Source organism: Lygodium microphyllum, chromosome 5, assembly GCF_053477565.2.
Source record: "Lygodium microphyllum isolate KBCC chromosome 5, Lygodium_microphyllum_v1.1.10, whole genome shotgun sequence".
Taxonomy (NCBI): domain Eukaryota; kingdom Viridiplantae; phylum Streptophyta; class Polypodiopsida; order Schizaeales; family Lygodiaceae; genus Lygodium; species Lygodium microphyllum.
The window spans coordinates 150,746,394-150,752,393 of record NC_141139.1 but is presented as its reverse complement, the minus strand read 5'-3'; positions in this window follow the sequence as shown (position 1 = coordinate 150,752,393).

Sequence of the window (6,000 nt, the reverse complement as noted above, 5' to 3'; positions counted from 1 at the left end):
TATCACAAATACAAATTTATAATGCTAATAGCAACACTATTAGAGATGCTTTTGGTGATACATATAGTAACGCCACTTTGAGAAAAAAAAAGCACCAAAAACTCGAGTACAACATTTGTTGAAAACATTTGCAAGAGAGAATGAAAGAGAGAGCTCAAAGCTTAGAGAGAGAGAGAGAGAGAGAGAGAGAGAGAGAGAGAGAGAGAGAGCTCATCAGCGTGTCGCTGCTGCTGCCACCACAGTACGTGAAGAAAGAGAAGTGTACAAGGGAGAAGGGAGGGAAATTGCGAAGAGGAGACACAAACGATTTCATATTCAAGCCTTTGAGATAGGTACAATGCCTCTTCTTGCTTTGTTTCTGTGTTTTCTTCTTTTTTTGTTTTTCTTTGTGAAGAGATGCATTGAAAGAGAGGAAGGGAGAAAAATGAAGGGAGAGGAAGAGAGAAATGAGAGGTGAAGGGAGGGAAAGAGGAGGATGAGTAAGAGAAACAATGAGGAAGATAAGGGGGAGAAACAAAGAAAGGGAAAGAGAGAGCGAGAAAGAAAGAAGGGGGAAGAGAAATAGAGAGGGAGAGAGAAGAAGGGTTAGGTAGAGAGAGGAAGGAGAGTGAAAAGATAAGAGAGAGAGGGAGAAAGAGAAAAAAAAATAGAGAGTGAGAGAGAAATAAGGAAAACAATAAGAGAAGGGAAATAGAAAAGTAAAGGGAGAGGGAGATAAAGAGAGATAGAGAGACATTGCTTTCAATACCTTTATTTTTAAATTTTTATTTTCTATCTTTGATTTTTTTGGTAACGAGATACATTGAGTGAGAATGGGGAGGGAAGGCGGGAGAGAAATAGAGAGAAGAAGGGAAGGGGAGGAAGAGAGAGACGGAGAGAACTAAAAAAGTGGAGGGAGAGGGGTTTCATAAAAATAGAAAGATGGATGGAGAGAGAGAGAGAGAGAGAGAGAGAGAGAGAGAGAGAGAGAGAGAGAGAGAGAGAGAGAGAGAGAGAGAGAGAGAGAGAGAGAGAGATGAAAGGAGGCAAACAAAGAAAGTGAAAGAGAGAGAGAAAGAGAGGTGGGGAGAGAAATAGAGAGGGGGGTAGATAAATATACACAAAGAGAGATGAAGGGAGGAAAACAAAGAAAGGGAAATAGAGAGAGAAAAAGAGTGGGAAACATATAAATATAGATAATGGTAAAGAGAGGGGGAGAGAAAACAAATGGAGAGAAGTAGAGAGATAGGAAAGAGAAGGAAATAATGAGAGAGAGAGGGGGAGAGAGAGAGAAACGAAGAGGGATGAAGGGTGGCAAACAAAGAAAGGAAAATAGAAAGAGAGGTGGGAATAAAAGTAAAGAGAGGGAGAGAAAAATAATGGAGGAAAATATAATAATAGATAGCGAGAAAGATAAGTAGATACTAAAATGGAGGAAGAGAAACAATAAAGGAAACAAAAATATATTGTTTACCATAATATACATCAAATGGACAACAATGATGGTTGTGACATCCAAGATCATGAGGCGTATCTTAATTAGTGTGTCCCGTATCCTTACACTCAGTGCAAGCTGCCAATTAAATGAAAGCCTTGCTTGTCTATTGTCTATAGACACGTGGTGCTTCAGGGAGTTTCAATCGGAAATCATTGGGACTTTGAGCGAACGGTAAGAAAAGTGTGTATCAATCATGCTTTACATTTGCAAAGTAATTGAATATCACATACAATAATATTAGATGTGCATTGGAAATGTCTACAGAGAGGTGACACTCCATCCCAGTGAATGCACCTATTGCAGCCCATCAAAAGAGTTCATGGACATACGATGGATGGAATACCTAAGCCAATAAACCCATTGGAGAGCACGCCCCTTCGATACTAGAAGTGACGGTGGACCTTTTGGACCTTCCTCCAATCTTAGAGCCTGAGATGGAGGCAATGATCGATGCATTATTGCCCATGGATACCGAGTCATCTGATCCATTAAGAGAGGAAGTGTCAATACCATTGTTTGATGGGTGTCAAGTATCTCACTTGAAGACACTACTTGTGCTTGTAAGTGTGCATGCAAAGTACGAGTGGAGTGATACGAGTGTGACTGAGCTGTTTAGGTACATACTACACTCCTTTGTTTTTGACTCCATTATCAAAAAGCCCTTTATGCTCTTCAAAGGTGCTTGGTTTTTTTTTAAAGGTTGCTAAAATATCACATTTTGCCATCTAGAAACATGATGCGTGAGTCCCGTGATGATGCATGATCAGTGTTACAAAAGCTTGTCATGGACTACAATAGTATCTGTGCATGTGTCAACGATTGTGTGATGTTTTGAGGTGACTATGGGACTATGGAGACATATCCGAAGTGTGGTCTTTAAAGGTATCAACAAGACTTGCAAAGGCAAACCATCCCTCAAAAGGTTCTTAGACACTTTCCACTTATAGATCCACAAATGGAGTCCAATGAATATTAGCAGATTCAAGCACATGGAGCCACATTGACTCTACCTTTTCAAGCTTTGCAGAAGAGACCAAGGAATCTTCGGCTTGGTCTTGCTATGGATGGTGTGAATCCATTTGGTCTTTGCTCAACTTCTTACACTATGTGGCTTGTAGTCCTTGTAAACTACAACATCTTGCCATTGCTTTCTACGAAGAAAGAACACCCGATTCTTAGCTTCTCATTTCTTGGTGCTACAAAGTCAAGAACATGGACGTCTATCTTTGTCCATTTGTTGATGAGCTCGATATTTTGTAGGAGGAGGGGGTTGCTGTGGAAGACATGAGCAAGCATGATGGTTGGTGATCCGCTAATATACGAGCCATTCTCATATGGACTATGCATGACTTTTCAAGATTCAGGGAGTGCTCAGGTAAGTGGGCTTCCGTTCTCATTGTTGATATCTAACATGGGTCATTCAAGTTTATGTTGAGACTAAATAGAGATATTGTTGCAGATCCAATTACCTTAGGTTATCATGTATATCCGTTGTGTGGGCCACAATTAGACTTTCGAAGGTCACATGCCATGAAGAAGATTGAATATTGGAGACATATCGCTTTTCTTCTTGGAGGGTCATGAATTGAGGGAAAGTTTTCTCGGACAATCTCTAGCACGAATGAACGCCCAAAGCTAAGTCAACCATTTGTTGGATCCTATGCATATTTTCAAGAATGTGGGCAGCTTATTGTGGGACCATATCATAGGAGTGAGAGACTATGTAGGGCATAAATGGATTTAAAGGAGGTAGGCAAGATGGAGGCGCTGTGGTCATCACAATCAAGTTCCAACTGTCACTTGCAACTACTTCGTGTTCCTTGGGTCCTATTTAGTAAAGAAGAGCATCTGGTGAAGCAAATTATCAAGTCTATCTGCACCTGATGAGTATGATGCGTTCTCCCTGGTTTACTTTTTCTAAAGATGACCAACTATCAAGACTGAAATCCTATGATTGGCACAATATATGCTAGGTTTGTAAATGGCCTTAATAGCAAGTAACCTCAGTATTTCGCTATTTTGTATTAATATCGATTGCGATTTCAATGTATCTCACTCCCAAAATATGCTCGATAATTTATACATTGTCGAATCTAGTGCAATCGATCTCACAGAAGGAGATCAATACATCCTCTATTGAATACGCAAGAGGAAGAGCGGTGGAGATGGTCTATATCTTTAAGAAGTATCTACCTACGAGCTTGCTCACGATACAAACTCACCTCTTAGTACATCTCATGGATAAAGTGGAGATTGTGGGACCCATCTATACGTGATGGATGTTTTTCTTAGAGCACTTCATGAAAACCCTAAAGGGCTTTATGCGATAACAAGCTCTACTAGAAGATAGTATGGTTCAAGATTGGCTAGTGTCTGAGATATCAGTGCATATTTCAGAGTGGCTACCGATGGTGGATTCAGAAAACAATATAATATGGATGTTGAAGGACAATAATAGATTGACCAAAGATGTGGTGGTTGGAAATAGAGTAGAAAAAAGTATGGATAGTGCCATGGAGGAGAAAGTGAATTGTTTTTGTATATTACATCATGCATCCATGGAGAAGTGGATCGATAGGTACGAATAGGACAAAAGAGAGTGCGAGGGAGCGTGATCTGAAATTTGATGGAGTGCACGCCGTCTGATATCTCAAGGGCATGGAAGAGATGTCATGGTTTATGTCTCTACAATGGTTGCATGAAGCTTTAATCGCAACTTCACGCAAAGAGGTAGAGGTCTCTATAGAGAAGTGGGAATTCTCGAGGGAATGTAATCCAAAGGTGCTTGCATACATTCTTTGTTGTAATATCTAGATTTTATGCACAAAAACTAACCTAAATATTTTAGTGTACAATACAAAATCTACAACATGGTGTGGTCACATGGGTGACATTATTGAGTTGAGCACATCGACAAAACACGCTCCACAATGGATTGTGGTGTCATGGCAAAGTTCGAGCAAGAAAGTTAACGACGGACCACGAATCCAAATACTGTAGTAGATGAGATGGAGTAATTTCGCAACTTAAAAAGTGTTGTCTTAGTGGATTACCATAGCTTCTCTATAATCATATTCAATGTACATCAGTTTAAAGTGGTATTGGAAGGAGCTAGGGCAACTATTCGGCAAGGTCCATTTGGATTTCTAGAGGTAGATTTTGATAAAAGATGGAACAATTTGTGTGACACGTTTGTCTTGCCAGGTCATCATGAATAGGTGCATGACCTTTTTTTGTTAAAATTTCCACGACATAAAGTAATCACAAATGTTGATTTACTCTTTGCGACAAACTTTTATGTGATATTGAATATGTAATCTTCTATCCAAATCCTTGGCAACCTCAATGGTGGTATATTATGTTGTCAACACCTTAGAACATATGAGTGTATAATGAAAGCAATGCCCCTAGTGTGAACGAGGCAAATATGTAGGTAGAGGGGTCGATGTTGCGAAGGGTGGAGGATGGAAGAGGGCTTGGAGTGTGTAGAGGAGATAGGCATGAGTAACATAGATGAATAGACAAAAGGCCATGAAGCCATGGAGCCATAGGATAGGTCGTATTCACATTAGCTTGTTTAATTCATTGATAATTCAGTTTTAAGTGCACTTTAGTATACGTGTTTTAATTAGCATCCTTTTTTACACAGTTATGTTGTCGTACTTTACCTAAATCCTTATATTGATTATGCTAATATCATTTTTTATTTGTGCAGGTTATCTTTGATGATATCCAAATAACAAGATGAGTTGAGCAATGATAGATAAGAAGTTGCAAGAGATCTTCATACATATATCTTTGGATTAGATGGTCTACTTTAGAGATATGGCAGACTAGGAGTTATTGCGGTCATTGTCTGGGCCGTTTTATGAGGTCTACTTCGATATGCTCTAATGTTTCGATCGCCAATAGGTAGGGTCGATGCTCTAGACCGAGGGAGTGGTTCTAGGAAGTGCCGCAGAGATGTGGATGCTGTGAGCCCATGATTGGTTTCTAATTCTCTCTCTCGTACCAATTACAGAGAGGCTCTATTAGTTATACCTAAAAGCATGGTCGTAGTAGCTGGGAGAGATCGCAACTTAGATATATCCCAATAGGGTACAGATACCTCGTAGATGAGAAAACATGTGTTGTGATCATGAATGATAAGAGGAGAAGGGTGATGGCCCTCATGAGAGAGTTGTGCCCACAAGTATTTAGGCATAACATTTTGGACGATTGTAAGAATATACCAAAGGAGACAATGGTGGTAGTAACGAGAGATAACAAGGACACGATTGGAGGTAGGGACATCACTCTATCACAAATCACAATTCTACAAGTTTGGAGAGTCGATATGTAGAGAGACATGGTCTCATTGCACTAATCAATAGATTGTATATGCGCAGCAGTCCAATAAGTCAATCCTCTTTCTTATTTCCAATCATTAGTTTTTTAATGACACATTATGTATGGTAGACTAATGTCTAGTTGTTTATTTTATAGAGTTTGTTCAACACTCCATTGCATCGATATACGAGCTT